This window comes from Chenopodium album, chromosome 19 (assembly GCF_948465745.1).
Source record: "Chenopodium album chromosome 19, dcCheAlbu1.1, whole genome shotgun sequence".
Classification (NCBI taxonomy): domain Eukaryota; kingdom Viridiplantae; phylum Streptophyta; class Magnoliopsida; order Caryophyllales; family Amaranthaceae; genus Chenopodium; species Chenopodium album.
This window is the reverse complement of record NC_137852.1, coordinates 14,532,225-14,553,851: the sequence shown is the minus strand read 5'-3', so window position 1 is coordinate 14,553,851 and position 21,627 is coordinate 14,532,225.

Here is a 21,627-nt window from a genome sequence, read left to right as displayed (position 1 = left end):
AATCTTCTTTAAGAATACTGAATTTTACTGAAGTGAACTTATATTTACTGAACTGAAATTATTTTTACTGAACTGAAATTAATTTTACTGAACTAAACTTATTTTTACTGAACTGAAATTATTTTTACTTAACATTATTTTTTTAAGGTGAAAAGAAGAGGGCCTAGCACTTAAAGTATGCAAAATTAGAGATAAAGGTAGCATTATTATGTAGGGGTAAAAGTAATACGGATTAAATCTGTAAAATGAATGAGCTGAATTAACATTTCAATTTAGATTGGTTTGGAACATTACTAAAATATGGATTACAGATCACTTTTTTGTTTTGAGCTTCAAAACATTAAAACTGAAATTTGAAGAAAAAAATTCTAAGACGCCGAATTCCCAATTCGTCTTCCCCTTCATATATTAATCTATAAAATAGGAGGAATGATGGACGCTACCCGGTATAGGTCGCGTCGCCCAATACCAAGTGACGTCAGTTTTTTTTTTTTTTTTTTTTTTTTTTTTTTTTTTTTTTTTTAAAAAAAATATATATATATATATAATTAGCCTATAGTAAATAACAGTACTTAATAAATAAATAACAGTAGTTGATAAACTAATAACAGTACATTGATTTAAAAAAACGATTAACACAGATTATTACTATAATTCAATTTGATAATTTATATGACTTTTATTGGTACTAGTTTTCACTACTTTACTACTTATATCTTAAGCAAATTAGCTTTTACATTTAATAGTCCACCATGCTTCGCAATATAAAATGTTTTACGTAGAGAGTTTTGACCAATACCTGAACTTAGTCGACAATGGAACTTCCGGCGTTCTGAGCTTCCGGCTTTACCCAGGTAGCTAACCCCAACCCCGTCTTCCTTAGATCAGGCACAGCACAGATCTGATTCGTTTCCTACCTAAGATCGTAATCTCTACTTAAACAATCTTTATTGTTTTTTGATGGTACTTTTTAAACATAAAACTAACTCATTTGTGACATAAGTTTTGAGAGGATAAACGTTTCCTTCTGAAAGGAAAATTTTATTTAATTTGAAAAGATTACAACACTCATTTCTCACAGAAATAAAAACAGAAAGTTTAAACAGACATGACAAGAAATAGAGTTTTTCTCTACTTTAAGAGAGATGGAAAACCAATCTATCTCTTAAGGTGAGGATTTTATCTAGAGAATTCTTTTGTTTTTAGAAATGCTCTAGCAAACTCACTTCAAGCCTGCCTTCACTTCTTTGCCTAATGCCCTTTATATAGGGGAAGGCTTACAAAGGTCACCAACACTTTCTATGGTTTACAGAAACCATGACTGAGCAAATGAATATCGTTTACTGCTTTCCTAAAGATTCATTAAAACAAATAAAACGTGATACAACAGTAAAAAGTACTAGAAAACATAATTTCTAGTGTGGGCTCAGGACTCTATCATATTTTGTAGACCACCTTCGTTGTCCTTACTTTCTTCATAATGGACATACATTTGGTTGTCTTCTTCTATTCCGAGATCCATCACACATTTGGCAGCATAGGATTCATCCCATGTGACAAAGATCTCAAATAAGTGCTCTTTTCCCTCTAAGGATAAATATCTTCCAGCTTCAACTTGTTCAAGATAGTCATACACTGATTCACCATGTAATACTCCTTCTTCTAAATAATTCTTTAACCATTCTGGTGCTACTATTGTAGTATTTCCCACATATATTATGATTGGTGGCTCTTCCTTTATTGCCATGACACTACAAGAAAAAGGGTAATTAGCGACGGCCAAAGTAGTCGCAAATCCGTCGCAAATCGATTTGCAACTACTTTGGTTCGTTGCCAAAGACCTCGTCGCAAATCCATTTTTGCGACTAATTTTTGGACAGTCGCAAATTTAGCGACGGATTTGCAACGCCTTTGCAACTACCATTTAGCGACTAACTTTCAAATTTCAGCAACTAAATTATTATCCGTCGTAAAATATTTGCGACGGATTAGCAACTACTTAGACCAATGTTTTAACACTACTTTTGCGACGGTTTAGCGACTATAAGACCAAACTTTTGCGACTACGAAACTAAACTTTTGCGACTACGGAGACTAGTTTAATTGCGACGGATTTGCGACTATTGAGACTAATGTTTTTTGCGACGGATTAGCAACTACATACGAGATCAAATTTTTGCGACTACAAAACTAATTATTTGTGACATATTAGCGACTACTGAGACTAATGATTTTGCAACTAACTAATTAGTCTCTAAACCAAATTTGCAGTCGCTAAATATTTGCGACTAACTATCAATATTTGAGACCATAATTAAGCGACAACCAATATTAATCACAAAGCAAAAAAGGTACCCACGCATAAATTCAAATAACCAAAATGTTAATTTTATTCAAATATCCAAAATATCAATCAATTTTGTATCAATGTATTAAAAAACAATATTTAACTTATAAGACTAATTGTTCCAAAAGTCACCTCCCATATAAAAAAAAGCTACTTCAAACAAGAATTAATGACAATGTAAAAGACCAGTTCATAAAATTACCACCAAGAAAATAAAAATCACTTAGTTGTATCACGAGAGCGGGTGACTGCAGGCGTAGGAGGCTTATAAGGATGGTAAACTTGTTTTACAAGTGATGCCATATCCTGCAATGTTTTTTGCATAGCTAATTTTTCCTTCTTCCATGTAGCTTTTTCGATCTCATGATTTTCGACGAATTCCTTAGCACATTTTAAGCTCTCTGTCGCTATTTTTTGGCTTTCTTCTACCTTGTTATTGTTTTCTTCTGCCATCTTCTTTAGTTCTTCAATTTGAGAACTTAATTGAGAAATCATGGAAGGAGTGGAAGATGAAGCAGTAGATTGAGAAGTAGGATCACTCTTGTAATACATTTGTGACGCACTCCCTAAACCGTAGACTTTTCCTTTCTTTTGCCCACCTACAACCTCCAAGTAGACTTTGTCGGGGTTTATCTCAATTCCTTTGCTCTTATATTCCTCAAGTTTTTCCATATATTCTCCCTGCATTAAGATATGTATTAGTAACTATGATCTCAAATGTTAAAACTTAAATAAACTAAATACATTTTTTAAAAAAACAAATATAATAAAAATACAAGCAATGACTCGGGACATCGTCCGGGATAAAAACTTGTTTGGACTTCTAAAACACAATTCAATTTAGTTACTTTAGAGCAGCTAATAGAGTATTACCCATCAATGATGCAAGAACATGAATACAAGTACAGTCAGAGTACCAAGACCTATTATAAAAGGATCTGAAAATTGGATTTGAATAGGGGGACGCTGACAATCTTTTGGGAATAAGAAATAATGTAAATGAAGTTCTTAAATTAGAATCTGCAATAATAATCAGAATCGATCAACTGTGAATGAGAAGAGTCAAAAGGAGGATTGTAAGGAGGAGAATGCTCGTGTTGCTCTGCCTAAGAGTATCTCAGTCAGGGCTAATGGATTTGTGAAGATGAATCAAATTGCTGCTGATTCAACTCAGAAGGATTCGACTTCAGCTCGGTCTGTGACGAAAAAGGGTACTTCACGCAAAGTGTCTGGACCAGTATGCTTCTAAACTCAATATTTACTTTTTAATTTCTGGATTATCTATTTCTTATATTATAATATTGTTTATAATATGTTTGAAGTTGATACATTTATCTTGTTGCTGATGTGATGGTGTTACTGTGACAAAACTAGGAATTTTTGTTTTTATTGTTGCTGTTGTCATGCCTCGTTGCAAAAGACCACAAGTTAAATAGTTAATTAGCTAATGTTAAAACTTTAGATTTTGGATCAACTAATCTAAATATTTGCAGGATTTCACTAAACTAAATTGATAATTTTAGTTATAAGAAAGAATATAGTAAGTCTGGTGATTAATTAGCATGCTGAAGATCTTCAGTTTGATTTCAAGACTCACCAGACTTACTATGTTTTTTTGGTTATAAGAAAGAACATAGTAAGTCTGGTGATTAATTGGCATGCTGAAGATCTTCAGTTTGATGTTAAGACTTGCTAAAAAGCTTTAATGTGTAGTAGTAGTTTGCTGTTTTTGGGATAAGAGTATTTCTGAGGTTCTCAGTCTTCTCACTGGATGTCAATTCTGCTTCTCATTTTGGCTTGGTATCATTGAGTTGTTTGGCCTGTTTATCTGCTTAGATTATCAATTGGTATCTTATAGTCTTTCTTATAACTAAAATGATAGGCTACATAACATTTGAACTTTTGCTGGTTCAGGGAAAAATACCAGACTAAGGTAATCAGGAGGCCACAAACATTTTTTTTCCTCTTGCATAATCTGTCCTGGGTTTTGATGTAGCAGACTAAGGTAATCAATTGGTTAGATATGTATTGCTTTCTTTGATAATTATAACCCAAGGTGAGCTTTTCGTTTCAGAATGGCTATTAAGTTTGTGTTGGTGAAATTTGGTGGGCATGATTAATTGCTGGGTAATTTTTATAATGTATATTCCTTTCATAGACTTGTCGTTGGGTAGTCAAACTCATTTGAGGGTGGGTAGTGATGGTTTGGAAATTCCTGAATGTGAGAATCAGGGGTAAAAGTGTCATCTTACCTCTTAATAGATGTTCCAGATTACAAAGGTACAACTATTGGGAACAGAGGATCATGGGTTTTTTTTTATTATAGTTGTTTTTTTTTCAAATAAAAAATGCAACACTTATAGCAAAATAATTTATGTAAGCAGTTATTAGTAAAAATTTCGGCAGAGTCTCCTTTGTAAATTGAAGAATCCCCTCCTATAGGGTATGGCTTCAAATATACCTGTCTCAATTAACATTGTGCCATACCACATTAATCATATGATTAATGCCGGCAAATCATTCTCATCCTCCAACTCAATCACACAAACAAATAAACAATCTATAATACTCCAAAAAACATTAACTACCATATATATATATTTATTTTTGTAATCTTAGCAAAATATAGAAGTATACTCATACCATGACTTTTTGAGACTTGTCACCCATCAATTCAACTTCATCATTGCCCACTCAAACAGAATGAGTGCTCTCATAAACTTCAGCAGCAGTTGGTAAAATTCCATCCTTTTTCTTTGCCTTGTATTAGAAGAAGTTGTTAGCACTAAAAAAAATACAACAAAAAATAGGGGACATAGACTACAGAGCAATTGTAATAAAGACTAGTTATTGTCATCTCTGAGTGGCTAAAAGTTTTCTACTTGCTTCAATTTTATATAAAATCATAAGATTACTGCTAAAATCATACACTTACCATTTTTTAACCACTTGAGGAGTAGATACGCTACCTTGGCGATGGCCAGGGTCAAACTTCTCTAATGTTTGGCCAGATAACCGATTATCTCTTGCTTGGTCAGAACGTTTCAGAAAATCAGGATGCTTACGCTTATTTATGAATTCAGCTCGCACATTGTAAGTCATGAAACTAACTTCCTTATGGAGAGGCATTTTGTAAACTTGGTTCAATGTGCCCCTAAGTCGGTCCCCAGCTTTTTTGTCAAATTCTCTCCTAGCCTTAGCATCGAACTCAGTTCTCCAAGTATATGTACGCTGCACATAATTAGCATGTAAAGCTTATAACTATAACTCAAAATAGCATATTATACATAAATAATTTTATACATAAATAATTTTAACTCAAAATAGCATATTATACATGTAAAGCTTATAATTTTAACTCAAGAAAGCATATTATACATAAAATCTGAGCATAATATTACTCTAGGCTAGTTAAATCTAGCAGCACGACATTACAAGCACAAAACACAAAACACAGTATTAAGGCTAATATGATTTAAGAACAATGTATACAAGAGAATGTCTCAAATTCTAAATATACCTTAAACTCAGTGAACCAACGATCCCTAACCATAAGTGGCACCTCAGTAAAATTCATGTATGGGTGGTTGTAGTGTGCCTTCCCACTACAAGAAGACAGCAAAATAGCGACGAAAATTTTCCGTCGTAAACAAGTCAAAATCCGTCGGAAAACATAATTCCGACGGATTTCCGTCGGAAGAGGTCGTCGCAATAACCTTTGTCGCAAATTAGCCCTTTTCCGACGGAATTTCCGTCGGAACCCACTTTTCCGACGGAAATTCCGACGGACTACAGTCTGTCGGACTGGAATTTGGGATGGGTGCCTGATTCCGTCGCAAAATTCCGACGGAAATTATTCCGTCGAAAATGGAAATTTGCGACGGAATTTTCCGTCGGAAACGTAATTTTGCGACGGAAAAAATCCGTCGGAAAATATTATTTGCGACAGATTATTCCGTCGCAAAATTGGGTTTCCGACGGACTCTTTCCGTCGCAACTAAACCGACGGATAATTCCGTCGCAAAATCTGTTTATTTCCTACGGATGAATCCGTCGCAAAATATGTGTACTTCTGACGGAAATGTTCCGTCGCAAACTTTGCGACCACTAATTCCGTCGCAAATCTCTTTTCCAGATTTTAATATTTTTTTTTTCCGATTTAAAAAAATATTTGATAAACCTGCACAGCTTACACCTGTTTTCTGCTACAAAAAAATTAATAAACGACCCACAAAATTTTAAAATTTTCATATTTACATTAATATATATATATATATATATATATATATATATATATATGATTAATGTCCTACAACAATAGATAATCCAAAGTAATATAATATCCAACTAAAACTAAACAAAAGCTATGTTAGAGTAGAGTGAAGCTAAGCTAAACAATCGCCGGGGTACCCTGGCCTGCTCCGCCACTACCTGGGTCATCCCTAGGGTCTCGAGGCCGAGGAGGAATGGTCGAACATGTGCTGTTGTTGGTGAAACGACTCATCATCTCATCCATACTCTCCTTGTATCTCCTCTCCATTTCAGCCATTTTGGCTTCAATTTGGCTTTGCATCTCAGCTTCCATTTGAGTTTGGAGAGCTTGCACCCTATGTTCCATCTGATCTTGCATCTGAGAAATAATGGATGGAGTGTATTGTTGTGAAGAACTGGAAACTCGACCCATTCGGTTGCCATAGTACAGCTTTGCACTTTGGCCAAGTCCCTTAACACGACCTTTTTTATTGCGCCCCCCCACCGTCTCCCAATACAACTCATTAGGACTCTTCTGAATCCCTTGACTCCTAGCTTCTTCGAGCTTCTTCTGGTAGGTCTCCTACAAAATATACATGATAAAAAAATTGTTCTAGTTAACATTCAAGCAAATGTAGCCAACAAAGTTTTAGAACACGAGCATGCCAATAATTTGGCCTATGTGGCTTCTACTTTGCCCATTTCCTACCATTTTAATGAAATGACTTCGTTCTTTCTTCTAACATGCCAATAATACATAGTATAAGGTGACCATGGCTTGAAATCAAATGAAACTAGCACTTAACACATTTTAGGAACCCTACTCATTCAAATTCAACCAAATTTGGCCTATGTGGCTTCTACTTTGCCCATTTCCTACCATTTTAATGAAATGACTTCGTTCTTTCTTCTAACATGCCAATAATACATTGTATAAGGTGACCATGGCTTGAAATCAAATGAAACTAGCACCGTACACATTTTAGGAACCCTACTCATTCAAATTCAGCCAATTTTGGCCTATGTGGCTTCTACTTTGCCCATTTCCTACCATTTTAATGAAATGACTTCGTTCTTTCTTCTAACATGCAAATAATACATAGTATAAGGTGACCATGGCTTGAAATCAAATGAAACTAGCACTTAACACATTTTAGGAACCCTACTCATTCAAATTCAACCAATTTTGGCCTATGTAGCTTCTAGTTTGCCCATTTCCTACCATTTTAATGAAATGACTTCGTTCTTTCTTCTAACATGCCAATAATACATAGTATAAGGTGACCATGGCTTGAAATCAAATGAAACTAGCACCGTACACATTTTAGGAACCCTACTCATTCAAATTCAACCAAATTTGGCCTATGTGGCTTCTACTTTGCCCATTTCCTACCATTTTAATGAAATGACTTCGTTCTTTCTTCTAACATGCAAATAATACATAGTATAAGGTGACCATGGCTTGAAATCAAATGAAACTAGCACCGTACACATTTTAGGAACCCTACTCATTCAAATTCAACCAAATTTGGCCTATGTGGCTTCTACTTTGCCCATTTCCTACCATTTTAATGAAATGACTTCGTTCTTTCTTCTAACATGCAAATAATACATAGTATAAGGTGACCATGGCTTGAAATCAAATGAAACTAGCACTTAACACATTTTAGGAACCCTACTCATTCAAATTCAGCCAATTTTGGCCTATGTGGCTTCTACTTTGCCCATTTCTTACCATTTTAATGAAATGACTTCGTTTTTTCTTCTAACATGCCAATAATACATAGTATAAGGTGACCATGGCTTGAAATCAAATGAAACTAGCACCGTACACATTTTAGGAACCCTACTCATTCAAATTCAACCAATTTTGGCCTATGTGGCTTCTAGTTTGCCCATTTCCTACCATTTTAATGAAATGACTTCGTTCTTTCTTCTAACATGCCAATAATACATAGTATAAGGTGATTTTGGCTTGAAATCAAATGAAACTAGCACTTAACACATTTTAGGAACCCTACTCATTCAAATTCAACCAATTTTGGCCTATGTAGCTTCTAGTTTGCCCATTTCCTACCATTTTAATGAAATGACTTCGTTCTTTCTTCTAACATGCAAATAATACATAGTATAAGGTGACTATGGCTTGAAATCAAATGAAACTAGCACTTAACACATTTTAGGAACCCTACTCATTCAAATTCAACCAATTTTGGCCTATGTAGCTTCTAGTTTGCCCATATCCTACCATTTTAATGAAATGACTTCGTTCTTTCTTCTAACATGCAAATAATACATAGTATAAGGTGACTATGGCTTGAAATCAAATGAAACTAGCACTTAACACATTGTAGGAACCCTATTCATCCAAATTCAACAAACTTTTATATAAGAGTAATGAAAGATATAATGAAGTTTTTACCGCAATCCTCTTGGCCTTGGTGTTGGCAGCCACTTGCCCTTTCCCGGGAACATCCTTGAAGTGTGTCTTCTTGAAAAGGTCAGGGGCATTTGGAATCTGGCCTTGATTTTTTTCCGCCTTTATAAGTACATGGAAGAAAAATTGTGGCAACATGTCATTAACTATTTTAATAATACACAATTGACTTCAATAATGAAATGACATTTTAGTAAGCTTACCATCTTTTTTGCATGTTGCACAGCTGACATGGAACCTTGAAAGTGGGTTGGTTCAACGACATTATCCATGGATCCGCCCCTTCTGTTCTTCTTGTTTTGTTCCGACCGCTGCTTATATGTTGGATCATGGGCAACAATATGCAAATCGTGTGCCCAAATGATTTCTCGAGACGCCCCCAAATCGTGTGCTTCCTCTTCCTCCATGGAGTCTTCATCATCGTCATGCACAACAACCTGAGTAATGCCCTTCCCCTTTGTCTTCTTCGATGTTTCCCCTTTTTTTCCTCCCGCCATGACCACCTGAAACAGTTCCAAATACAAGGACAATTAGAACAATGTTTCTAATTAACTTAAAGTTAGCCAAAAAAAGTAGTGCAATTTTAGAGCCATGTTACTAATTAAATTAAATTTAACAAAAATAGTAATGCAATATTGGAATCATGTTACAAAGACAAATATAAAGTAATAAAAAAAGAAATGAAACATTACAAGACCCAGTCATCTTTTAACTACTAAAATTACATAGTAACTACATTGTCTCCTCTTCATTACTCTTATCACTACTATCACTATCACTACTATTATCACTGTCACTAGTGTCATCTAAAAATACATCGATGTCCTCATCATCGTCACTTTCACTAGAGTCAATGCTAGATTCTTCATCTTCTTCACTGGAGATAATGAAGCCATCGTCATCATCGTCATCAATATCTAGATCATAGTCTGGAATATCATTCGGAGGACAAAGTGTTGCATGAACTTGTGGTGAAGGTGCCTACAAAAATTCTAAGTCCACTGGAGCATCAACCACCGACCTTGCTTGTGTTTTAAACACAGCCCACCATTGAACTCGATCTCGTTTAAGGCTGGGGTATGATGCGTAGTACACTTGAGAAACTTGGTAAGATAAGACAAATGGATCATACTTGGGATATTTCTTAGTATGATTTACGTCAATGAGCTTGTATTGTTCATGTATGTTCATTCCTCTACCACAATCCATCCAATTACACTTGAACAAAATAGTCTTGTACTCTCTTTCGGGACCGGTGTAGACAAGTTCAATAATATCGTCTAAAATGCCGAAATACTCTCCACCGTCCTCACTAGACATACACACACCATAATTCATGGTAGATTTGTGTTTCCCATAGGCCTGTGTATGGAACTTAAATCCACCGACGAATATCTGGTTCCAAGTCCGAACACGCTTGAAAGGCCTCATCGACAGTGCACGCAACACATCGGAACTTGGTTTTTGTTGAACCACCTACAACCGGTTCGAATTGAATTGTCAACATTAGAACGCATTGAAATGTAATGTACAATCACAAGTTAATCGATAAGTGTTGTTACAGTAGTATTATAACCTTTTGGTGAAACCAATTAGGGAATTCACCCTCGCATTTCTCCATGACATCTTCTCTACGCAAATCAGATCGTGTATGAAGAATGTAGTCCTCAAACTCCCTAGCAGATTAATGACGAGTGTTATATCATTGTTTCAATTATTTCAATTGTAAGGATTTTTAAAAACTATCATTCAATTACTTACCTTTCATATTCACCGAGTATGCCAGTATTTCTTAAAACGAACAAATGAGCACATTCGAGTTCCTTGTCATCTAAAAACCGAGTTTTACCCACATTTGAGACTCGACCGGTATCCACGGTGAACAACTCTGGAATTTCATCATTGTCAACCATAGAATCCACATCGGCATTCACATTTCGACCTAGATCTCGTGTTTTTGTGTCAACTGAAGACTGAAAGTAATTGGAGCAAAAGTTTGCTATCTCTTCAGTGAGATATGCGTTGCATATGGAACCTTCAACTCGAGCCTTGTTACCAATTTTTCGTTTTAAGTGATTCAGGAACCTGCAATTGAGAAGTATAAGTAGGTTATGACACTGAATGGGATGTAGTAATGAATTGAGAAATGGGCTTTGATTTACCTTTCGAAAGGATACATCCACCGATACTGGACAGGTCCACATAACTTTGCCTCATAAGGCAAATGAATTGGTAAATGCTCCATGGAGTTGAAGAATGCAGGAGGGAAAATCTTCTCAAGCTTGCACAGGATCTCAGCTATGTTTTTTTCCAATCGCTCCATGTCAGTAACTGTCATTTTGTAGCAACACAAATCGCGAAAGAATTGGCTTATCTCTGTAATTGCATTCCACACATGGGTAGGAAGCAATTCTTTCAAGCGGTGGGCAACAACCTCTCCATGAACACATGACAATCATGGCTTTTCATTCCGTGAAGCTTACATGCTTGCAAATCAACGCATCTACTCAAATTAGAGGCGTATCCGTCAGGAAACCGCAGTTGTTTAACCCATTCACACAGAACCTTCCTCTGAGCCTTGTCAAGAGCGAAAGGAGCCTTTGGCATGAATTCTTTTCCTCTATCATCCTCTTGAAGATGAAGCTGAGGCCGTTTACAATATTTGGCAATGTCATTCCTTGCTGAAGGCGTGTCACAAGATAGCTTTTTCACATCCATTATAGTGTGAATCAGCTGATCAAAGAAATTTTTTTCAACATGCATGACATCTAAGTTGTGACGAACGAGCAGATGCTTCCAATATGGAAGCTCCCAGAGAGTGCTTTGCTTGAACCATCCTTTTTTGGCTTTTTTAAGACGTTTGAGTGCCTCGGCTCCATCTGTTGCCTTTGGAAGGTCTTTCACACATTCCCAAAGTTCCTCTCCTGTCATGATGTGAGGTGGTGCCCCTTTTTCAACTTTGTTTTTACAGAATGCAGTTTTACTATTTCGAAAAGGGTGATCTGTCGGAAGGAACTGGCGATGGCAATCAAACCAAGAAACTTTTCCACCATGTTCGAGCCAAAATGCTTTGCTTTTTTCCATGCAATATGGACAAGCCTTCTTACCAGCTGTGGTCCAACCAGACAACATACCATAAGCCGGAAAGTCACTAACGGTCCATAAGATGGCTGCTCGTAGATTAAAATTCTGTTTTCTTGAAATATCAAAAGTATTTGCGCCAACTTCCCACAATTGTTTCAACTCGTCTATGAGCGGTTGCATGTAAACATCTAAGTTTCCCTTTGGGTTTTTAGGACCAGGAACGAGCAATGAAAGAAACATGAATTGTCTTTTCATACACATTGAGGGGGGCAAGTTATAAGGGGTCAAAATAACAGGCCAACAAGAATATTGTCCCCCAAACTGACCATGTGGAGCAAAGCCATCAGTACATAAGCCAAGACGAACATTACGAGGTTCGGAGGCAAAGTCAGGAAAGCAGCTATCAAGGTGTTTCCAAGCTTCACTATCACTAGGGTGAGCCATTGTGCCTTGAACTCGAGGATTTTTCGCATGCCATGTCATTTCCTCCGAAATGTTTTTAGTTGCAAATAGTCTTTGCAACCTAGGTGTGATAGGGAAATAAAATAGAACATTCAAAGGCACTAAGCTACCTTTAGAAGTCTCCTTGTATCGGTCACTACCACACACCCTACATGTAGATAGCTCAGCATCATCCTTCCAAAACAACATACATCCTTTCGGGCATGCATGAATCTTTTCATGAGGCAACTCTAATCCCTTAACAATTTTCTTCACCTCATAGAATGTCTTGCCCATATTGTTGTTGTTAGGAATTGCTTCATTAACCAAACTAGCAAACCCATCGACACATCGGTGCGGCAAATTATACTCGCACTTCAGGCTGGTAATTCTAGAAGCCATCTCTAACACAGACAATGAACTCCCATCGTATAATGGTTGTTCAGAAGCCTTCAACAAATCAAAAAAATGTTTAGCTTGTGCATTTGGCTCCTCATCTGATGAACCACTAGCCTCTTCGAAATGCCCATGATCTTGAGACTGACCAAATGCATCCAAAACCATTTCACGATAATCATTTGATTGCGCTTTAGGAGTTCCTGGAAACCCTTCCCCATGACACATCCACTCATAGTAATTAGGTACAAAACCGTTGCGATACAAATGAAGTTCAACCGTTTCTGCATCCCATAGTCGTTTGTTCTTACATTTAGCACATGGACACCTAACTTCATTTGGGTTGCTACTCTCGGGATGATCTTTGACGTATTTAAGGAATTCGTCTACCCCCTTCTCGAATGCTGGATTAACAGAATTCCCAATCTTCCTTACATACATCCAGCTACGTTCTCTTCGTTTCATGGTTACAACTTCTACACAACTCACGCATGTGTATACTTTATTAGCCACAAACCACACTATATAATCAATATCTAACAGAATATTATGAAAATGCAAATGAGAAATGAAATGATTTCCGAGGGTCCTTATCACTCCAACCTAACCCATCCTTGGACGTTTAATGTCACTAGTGAATGTATGCCAAGTTTTCGATTCTATGGAAAATCCGGCAGTATTTCCCTACCGTTCTCCAAGTACACGATGTAGGCGATTATATACACCTATATATGTACCCAGAGAACATTGTAGAGAAATGACGAGCAAGGATATTCCTTAGAATAAAAAAAATGGAACACATTCACCACCTAAGTGACAATAAACGTACAAGGACAGTCCCAACCGGGGACTATTCAAGACATACTCCTAATGTGTATGCCTTGAACGGGTATCTAGGCATATGATTATGTAAATGATTTATTTATTAAATATATAACATAAACTAACATACATAATATTAGACATTATATCATAATTAAACCAAATCACACCATACCAAAAGTAAACTAACACATCATATTTAAGTAAACCAAACCAAAACAAACTACCGTTTTATTATATAAAACTAAACTAACATACTTACAAAAAAAAAAAAGTAAACTAAACTACACTAAAACACATTATATTAGAATAAACATAACTAAAGTAAGTTATGTTAAACAAAACCAAACTAGAACTAACATACATACATTATATTAGGGTTTGTAATATGACTAACCGTTAGATCTGCACTTCTTTTTGAGGATTAAACCATGTAATTGTATAAATCCTACAAAATATTAAAAAAAAAATTAGTTAAATAAATAAGGGTTTATTATTAAACAAAATTAAATTGAAAAAAAAGTGGGGGAAAGGAGCACTTACCAGAATTTTCATCTAACTGCAAGCGTAATGAGCTTCAGCCACAGCGAGGGAAGGTAGGAGGACGGAGGCTGCGGTTGTGGTGGTGAGGGGTAAGTCAGATTTGAAAGGAAATTTAAAAAAAACGAAAAAAAAAACTGACCTAAACAAGGCGCCGGCAACAACCAGCAGCGGCGTCAAGGGAGGCTGGACGGAACCGCCGCTGCTCGCTCTTCCGCCTTCTCTTTCTCTTCCTCCGTCTCTTTCCCTTTCTCTTTCGCTTTCTTTTTCTCCTTCTCTTTCTCTTCTCTTCCGTCTTCTCTTCCGTCCTCCTTCACATTACCGGCGGCGGTGTGACTCTTCGTCGGACGTGTGCGCGTAGTCGGCGGCGGCGGTGTGACTCTTCCGCCTTCTCTTTCTCTTTCCCTATCTCTTTCTTTCTTTCTTTCTTTCTTTCTTTCTAGATCTGACCCTAAGCCCCGTTCTTTCCCCCTTCTTTTTTTTTGTGAAATTGTTTTGTTTTTTTAAAAACCTAATATACTTTTTCCGACGGAAATTCATTCCGTCGTGAATATATCTTCCGACGGAATTTTCCGTCGGAAATAAATTTTCGACGGAAAATTCCGTCGGAAGATATAATTTATGATGGAATAAATTTCCGTCGGAAGATTTACGACGGAAAAATCGTCGGAACAATTTTTTTCCGTCGCTAAATTACGACGCATTTAATTCCGTCGTAAATTTTGAACTTTGCGACGGAATATAGCGTCCGTCGGAATGATTCCGTCGCTATTTAGCCTATTTCTAGTAGTGTCCAAGATTTTGTGACATTTCCACTAACAGTATGGTCATCAAACCTGATGCAAGAAAGATTAAGCACAAGCATAAATGATGATAATAAGCTACTAAGACAACAAATATAATACATAGATAAATATAACTGACCATAGCCCATCTGGTGAGAGCTCAATCTTTCCTTGTTCCACTCCATTCAAATTTTGTGGTGCCACATCATTCTCAACAGCAACATCAGCATTAGTATTTACGTGTACCTGTTCATTAGAAGGTGGTGGTGTCGGTCGTGTGACCACAGGATTTTCTTGATCAACCGATTGATTATTGGCTCGGACACCGCCTTGATTACCTCCCCGGCCAAATTTTGAATTTTTCATGAAGGATTTCATTTCCAAAGAACTAGAAAGATCAGAAGACAATAATTAATTTATACATAATAACCCATAATAAAAAAAATAAATAAAAATTTAAAAGTAAGCTCACAAATATGATCAACAAATTTTAAAACATTTATCATATATCAAACAAATAAGATAAACACATTGTCTATCAAACAAATAAGCCCATAACAAAGAAAACACATTGAAAACTACAAGCTTAGAAATTATTCTTCTTCTTCATCCACATCATCATCATCATCATCCTCGTCATCGTCCTCGTCATCGCTGTCAGTATATCCTAACTCTCCATCAACCTCTTCTTCAGATTCAGATTCGGTATCATCCCATTCACCTTTTTCATGTTGTTCTTCCTCTTCACCACCTGACCCGTCCTCCTCCATTTCATCATCATCCGACGAACAAAGGGTTGGGGTCTCAGCAATGTCTACTTGGAAAATTGACTCATCGATTGGGGCATCCACACTTGACCTAGCTTTAGTCTTAAAAACAGCCCACCATTGACTCTTATCTTTCTTTAAGCTTGGATAAGAGCTAAAATACACTTGATAAACCTGATGTGCTAGAACAAAAGGATCATATGCAGGGTATTTCTTAGAGTGGTTCACATCAACTAATCTATACTGCTCATGAATATTCATGCCATTCACTGAATCCATCCAATTACATTTAAATAAGATGGTTTTGAAGACATTTATGGTCCCCAAGTAGACTAGCTCAATGACTTCTTCTAAAATGCCGAAGTAATCAATTTCCTCCTCACTTATTACATCCACACCATAATTCATAGTTGCCTTGTGTTTTCCACTCGTGCCTTATTACCAATTTTCTTCTTCAGATGATTAAGAAATCTACAAAATAAGTTAAATTGACTCATAAACATGTAAAATTATAAATCATATAGAAGAAACTTGAAAACAATGGAGTGGCTTAGGAAAATGTATATTACCTCTCAAATGGATACATCCATCTGTATTGCACAGGACCACCCACTTTTACTTCATGTGGCAAATGAACGGGCAAATGCTCCATTGAATTGAAAAATGCAGGTGGGAATATTTTCTCCAACTTGCATAAGATTTCTGGAATGTTTTTTTCTAAACGAGTCACATCATCAACTTTAATAGTGTAAGAGCATATATCGCGAAAAAATTGGCTGATTTCAGTGACTGCTTTCCAAACATTATCAGGAAGAAGTTCTCTCATTGCAACGGGCAACAACCTTTCCATGAACACATGACAATCATGGCTTTTCATTCCATGTATCTTACAGGCTTGCAAATCCACACATCTACCAAAATCAGAAGCATATCCATCTGGAAACTTAAGATCTTTTATCCATTCACACAACACTCTACGTTGTGCTTTATCAAGAGTGTATGGTGCTTTTGGGAAGATCAAGCTCCCATCATCAGATTCAATAGGCTCTAAGCTACTCCGCTTACAATATCGCTGAACATCTAGGCGAGCCTTATCTGTATCAACTCCGGTATCTTTCACATTCATTATTGTGTGGATGAGTTGATCAAAAAAATTCTTTTCAATGTGCATAACATCTAAATTATGTCGAATCAACAAATCTTTCCAATAAGGAAGCTCCCAAAAGATGCTTTGCTTATGCCACCCTGTCTTAACCTTTTTTGATTTTGTCGAACGGATTTTTGGATCAATAGACTTTGGAATCTCCTTAACCTGCTCCCATAGTTGATGGCCCGTCAATATTGGAGGAGGCAATCGAGTTTCTGCTCTTTTTTTGAAAAAAGCAGTGCGGTTTTTTCTATAAGGATGTGTAGGTGGGAGAAATTGACGGTGACTATCAAACCATGATACTTTAGAGCCGTTGTCTAGCCAAAAAGATCTATGCTTGTCCATGCAGTATGGACAAGCCATCTTTCCCGATGTAGTCCAACCAGATAACATCCCAAAAGCAGGAAAGTCACTAACCGTCCATAAAAGGGCAGCTCGTAACTTGAAATTTTGCTTTGTGGATACATCATATGTCATTGTACCTACTTCCCATAAAGATATCAGTTCGTCAATCAAGGGTTGCATGTACACATCCAAGTTCCCTTTTGGGTTTTTAGGACCCGGAATGAGCATGGATAAAAACATAAATGGCTTCTTCATACATAACCATGGAGGCAAGTTATATGGGGTAACAATTACTGGCTAACAAGAATATTGCCTTCCAAATTTTCCATGTGCTGAGAAACCATCTGTGCATAGACCCAATCTAACATTACGGGGCTCGCTTGCAAAATCCTTGTATGTGTTATCAAGATGTTTCCATGCTTCACTATCACTTGGATGGGCGAGTGTCCCACTTACCCTAGGATTTTGTGAATGCCACTGCATTTCATGTGCAAGGTCTTTAGTCGCATAGAGCCTCTGCAACCTTGGCGCGATCGGGAAGTAGAATAACACTTTGGCCGGCACACATTTTCCACGAGAAGTCTTCTTATAACGCTCCCCCCCGCATTTCGAACACTTTACAAGGTGAGCTTTATCCTTCCAAAATAACATGCATCCTTTAGGGCATGCATGTATCTTCTCATGAGGAAGTTCAAGGCCCTTTACCACCTTTTTAGTGTCATAGTACGTCTTGGACATTGAATTCTCATCAGGAATTACGTCACTAATGAGCGATGAAATACTATCAACACATCTATGGGGCAAGTTATATTCACACTTCAAGCTCGTAATCCTTGAAGCCATCTCTAAAACAGATAATCGACTTCCTTCATACAATGGTTTTTGTGAGGCCGCTAACATCTCAAAAAACTTCTTAACTTGAGGATTAGGTTCTTCTTCAACATTCCGAATATCTTCATGCATTGGATCACCATCAACTTGACCAAATGCATCAATAATCATGTCAACATATGGATCCGACGGCTCATCTGATGCTTTTAAAGAATCAAAATCCTCTCCATGACAAACCCATTCATAGTAGTCATTAAGAAATCCTTTTTTATACAAATGCTCTCTTACACTTTCAACATCTAAAAAAGGAACATTTTTACACTTTGAACAAGGGCATCTAATCTTTGAAGATTCTTGAAAATCACGGTGTTGTTTAGCAAACTCAATAAACTCTCGCACGCCAATTGTGAACTCTTTTTTTAGTAGTCGACCTTCTAATCTCTCATACATCCATTTTCGATTCAATTTCTCCATGATCCTAACTGCTAAACGACATTGTTAATCATACACATATATGTAATATAGTCTTCTTATATATGTAATTTATTCTTATTATATACGTTACTTAGTTATTTAGGCAATCAATTACTTAGAAAAAAAGAGAAAGATAAGCAAGAAAAGGTGCAACAGGTAAGTCATAAAGTGTATACACAATCCTTTTTCTTTATTTTTGAAACAATGGAAAAAGAAGTGTTCAATATTCCTTTGGTGGGACAACATAAAAATAGAGAAACCAAAAAATAGAGAAACCAAAAAAAGAAACTTAATAGGAACAAAAAAGAAAAAAGAAACTTAATGCATCAGTGTATGTATCCACGATTCGCATATGCTTATAGTGAAACAAGCAGAACAAAACAATGATAGGTACAAATCAATTTATTTTACCAAATCAGGGACCACAATTTCAGAACAGCGGAAACTACATACATCAAAATATGAAGCATCATATATATGAGAATAGGATATCTAGTGTTAAGGAAAAATATAAGAAAAATAGTCTAAAAATATCTAGTAGATAAAAGACACGCAGAAACTTAAGAGAGTGAAAATTATGGAGGTGAGACTGTGAAGGAAAGGGCTCATCCATGCTATTGTAAGATTAAAAGGCATGAAAGCATTCTCTTTAAAAGAGGCAAGAGGAACACTCCAGAAAAAGTACAAGGTTCCAGCTCCTAAATCTTTACCATACACATTTTTTTTGCTTCTGGCAGACCAGGATAGAAAAGATAAGTGGGAGAATGAAACTCTTACAAGATTTGGTTCCTGGATGCAACAAGGTTGGTATTATGGATCAATAAATGGGTATGAATAAGTCATTTGGATAAAATCACATTTTAAATTCTTTCGTTGACTGGGTGCTGCAAGTTTTTAAGAAGCTGGGGGTGGAGGAAAGAAGGTGGGTGGTCTTGGTTTATGCAATTTGACGAGCTAGGAACAGGGGTCTCTTTGAGAATGAATGGAAGGGCCCGAATGAATTATAAGCTAAGTTGGGGGCTGATGGTTGAGATAGACAGTGAGGGACATGGGAAGAGAGGTGGAAGTGTTACTAGGGAAAGTAATCTCAATTGTGCTCCCACGGGTTCGTTTATAAAGATTTATGTTAATAATTTTCATGTAAACATTACTTCTGTTTTATTAAGCCTTAATTAAGCACGCATAATTGAACCCAATTCTGACAAAACAAAATTCTAGCACCATAATTTCACTAATCAAAAGCTAATAGCCTGATATTATGAATTTCATTTTATTTATTCATTCTTTCATGTGCCTCTGAGATTGAGGGATAGTTTTTGTCCCTAGCATATTAATGCAATTGTGACTTGTGAGTTATTGAGTTGAGAAATGGATTAAATTCCTTAGAGAAGAACTAACATAATACATTAATCAAACATGCAGTAAACATACCTAATCAAGGTTTTTAGGAGTTAAGAGTTAAAAACAATTACAGATTATTAAGGGTTTGATTATTGTTGAAAAAAATCAAAATTTATTCCCAAATACCCAAATAAAATCGGGAAAATTGCAGAAACACAATTTCTATTTCACGAGAAGGAACACAATTTCACAATTTGTACAATCATCAATCATATTTCACAAAAACAAGATAGTCCAATTGCGGAAAAACACAACCACACACAATTCAGCCATTCTTTACCAAGAAAAACTATAGAAGCTCGCTTGAAATTTCAGAAAGGGACCCAAATAAGCCATAGTTATTAAGCACACATAATTGAACCCAATCCCGACAAAACGAAATTCTAGCACCACAATTTCACTAATCAAAAGCATGAGTAAAAACCTAATACATCAAAAGCAAAATTCAGCTTATGAATTAGAAAACAAACCTTAAATTATGTGTAATTATCTGAGAAGCCGCTTCAATGGAGGAGAAGGCTCAAAGTCGCTTCAATGGATGAGAAATCTCAAATAAGCTTAAGTGTAGTTATCGCAGACTCGCTGTGTGAGGAGAGAGAGGGGTTTTACAAATTTTTGTTTTGGGGTTTGTTTTACGGAGTACAATAGAAGTATTTTTTTGTGCGAGCAAGGACGATAAGGAATAAGGAGGAGTGATAGTTCTTGTTTTATTGGCGGCAACAACTTTATTATACTGAGGGTTTTTTATTTCTTTTTTGATAAATTTTAAAAAAATGGTAGTGACAGTTCTTTATTATAAGGAGGAGTGATAGTTCTTGTTTATTTAGTTGCAATAATAGTCGCAATTTTTTTAAAAAAAATGATTTCAAAATTATTAACACCAGCAACTACAATTTAGTCGCAAATTGTTATAAGAGCGTCGCAGATTAGCAACCACATAGCAACTATTATAAAATTGGTAGCAAATTTTGCGACTACTCGTCTGTTTTAGTCGCAAAAATATTCTTAGCGACTGATTATTATGGTAGTCGCAAAAATCAGACGCTAATTAGCGACCGCATAGCAACTACTGCAAAATCGGTTGCAAAATTTGCGACTACTCGTCTTTTTCAGTCGCAAAAATTATTTTTTGCAACTAATTATTATGGTAGTTGCAAAAATCAGTTGCTAATTCACCTTTTTCTTGTAGTGTGAATTGGTTAAGATATTGAGCAATATAGAAAAATCCATATGCTCTAGCCTCCGTGGGATCCCTTACTCGCCTTTGTTGGATACAGATTGGATCTTTGACTTTGCGATGAACATCTTCAAACATGATCAGGAAATGTGGAGAGCTAACTTTTCCTTCCACCATTTCAATGTTTGCACTTTGTACGAGGACTTGTTCAACTCTTCCTTTGTATCTTTTTGCATCATAAATTCTCCTAAATACATACTTCTGAAATTTTGTGAGCTTCTCAATGAAAGTAGTATTGTAATCAGGAAATGGGACAATGCTATGAACCATTCCATAATCCCAAGCTTTGTAGTGCTCCGCCACATATGGTGTCCTCCATTCC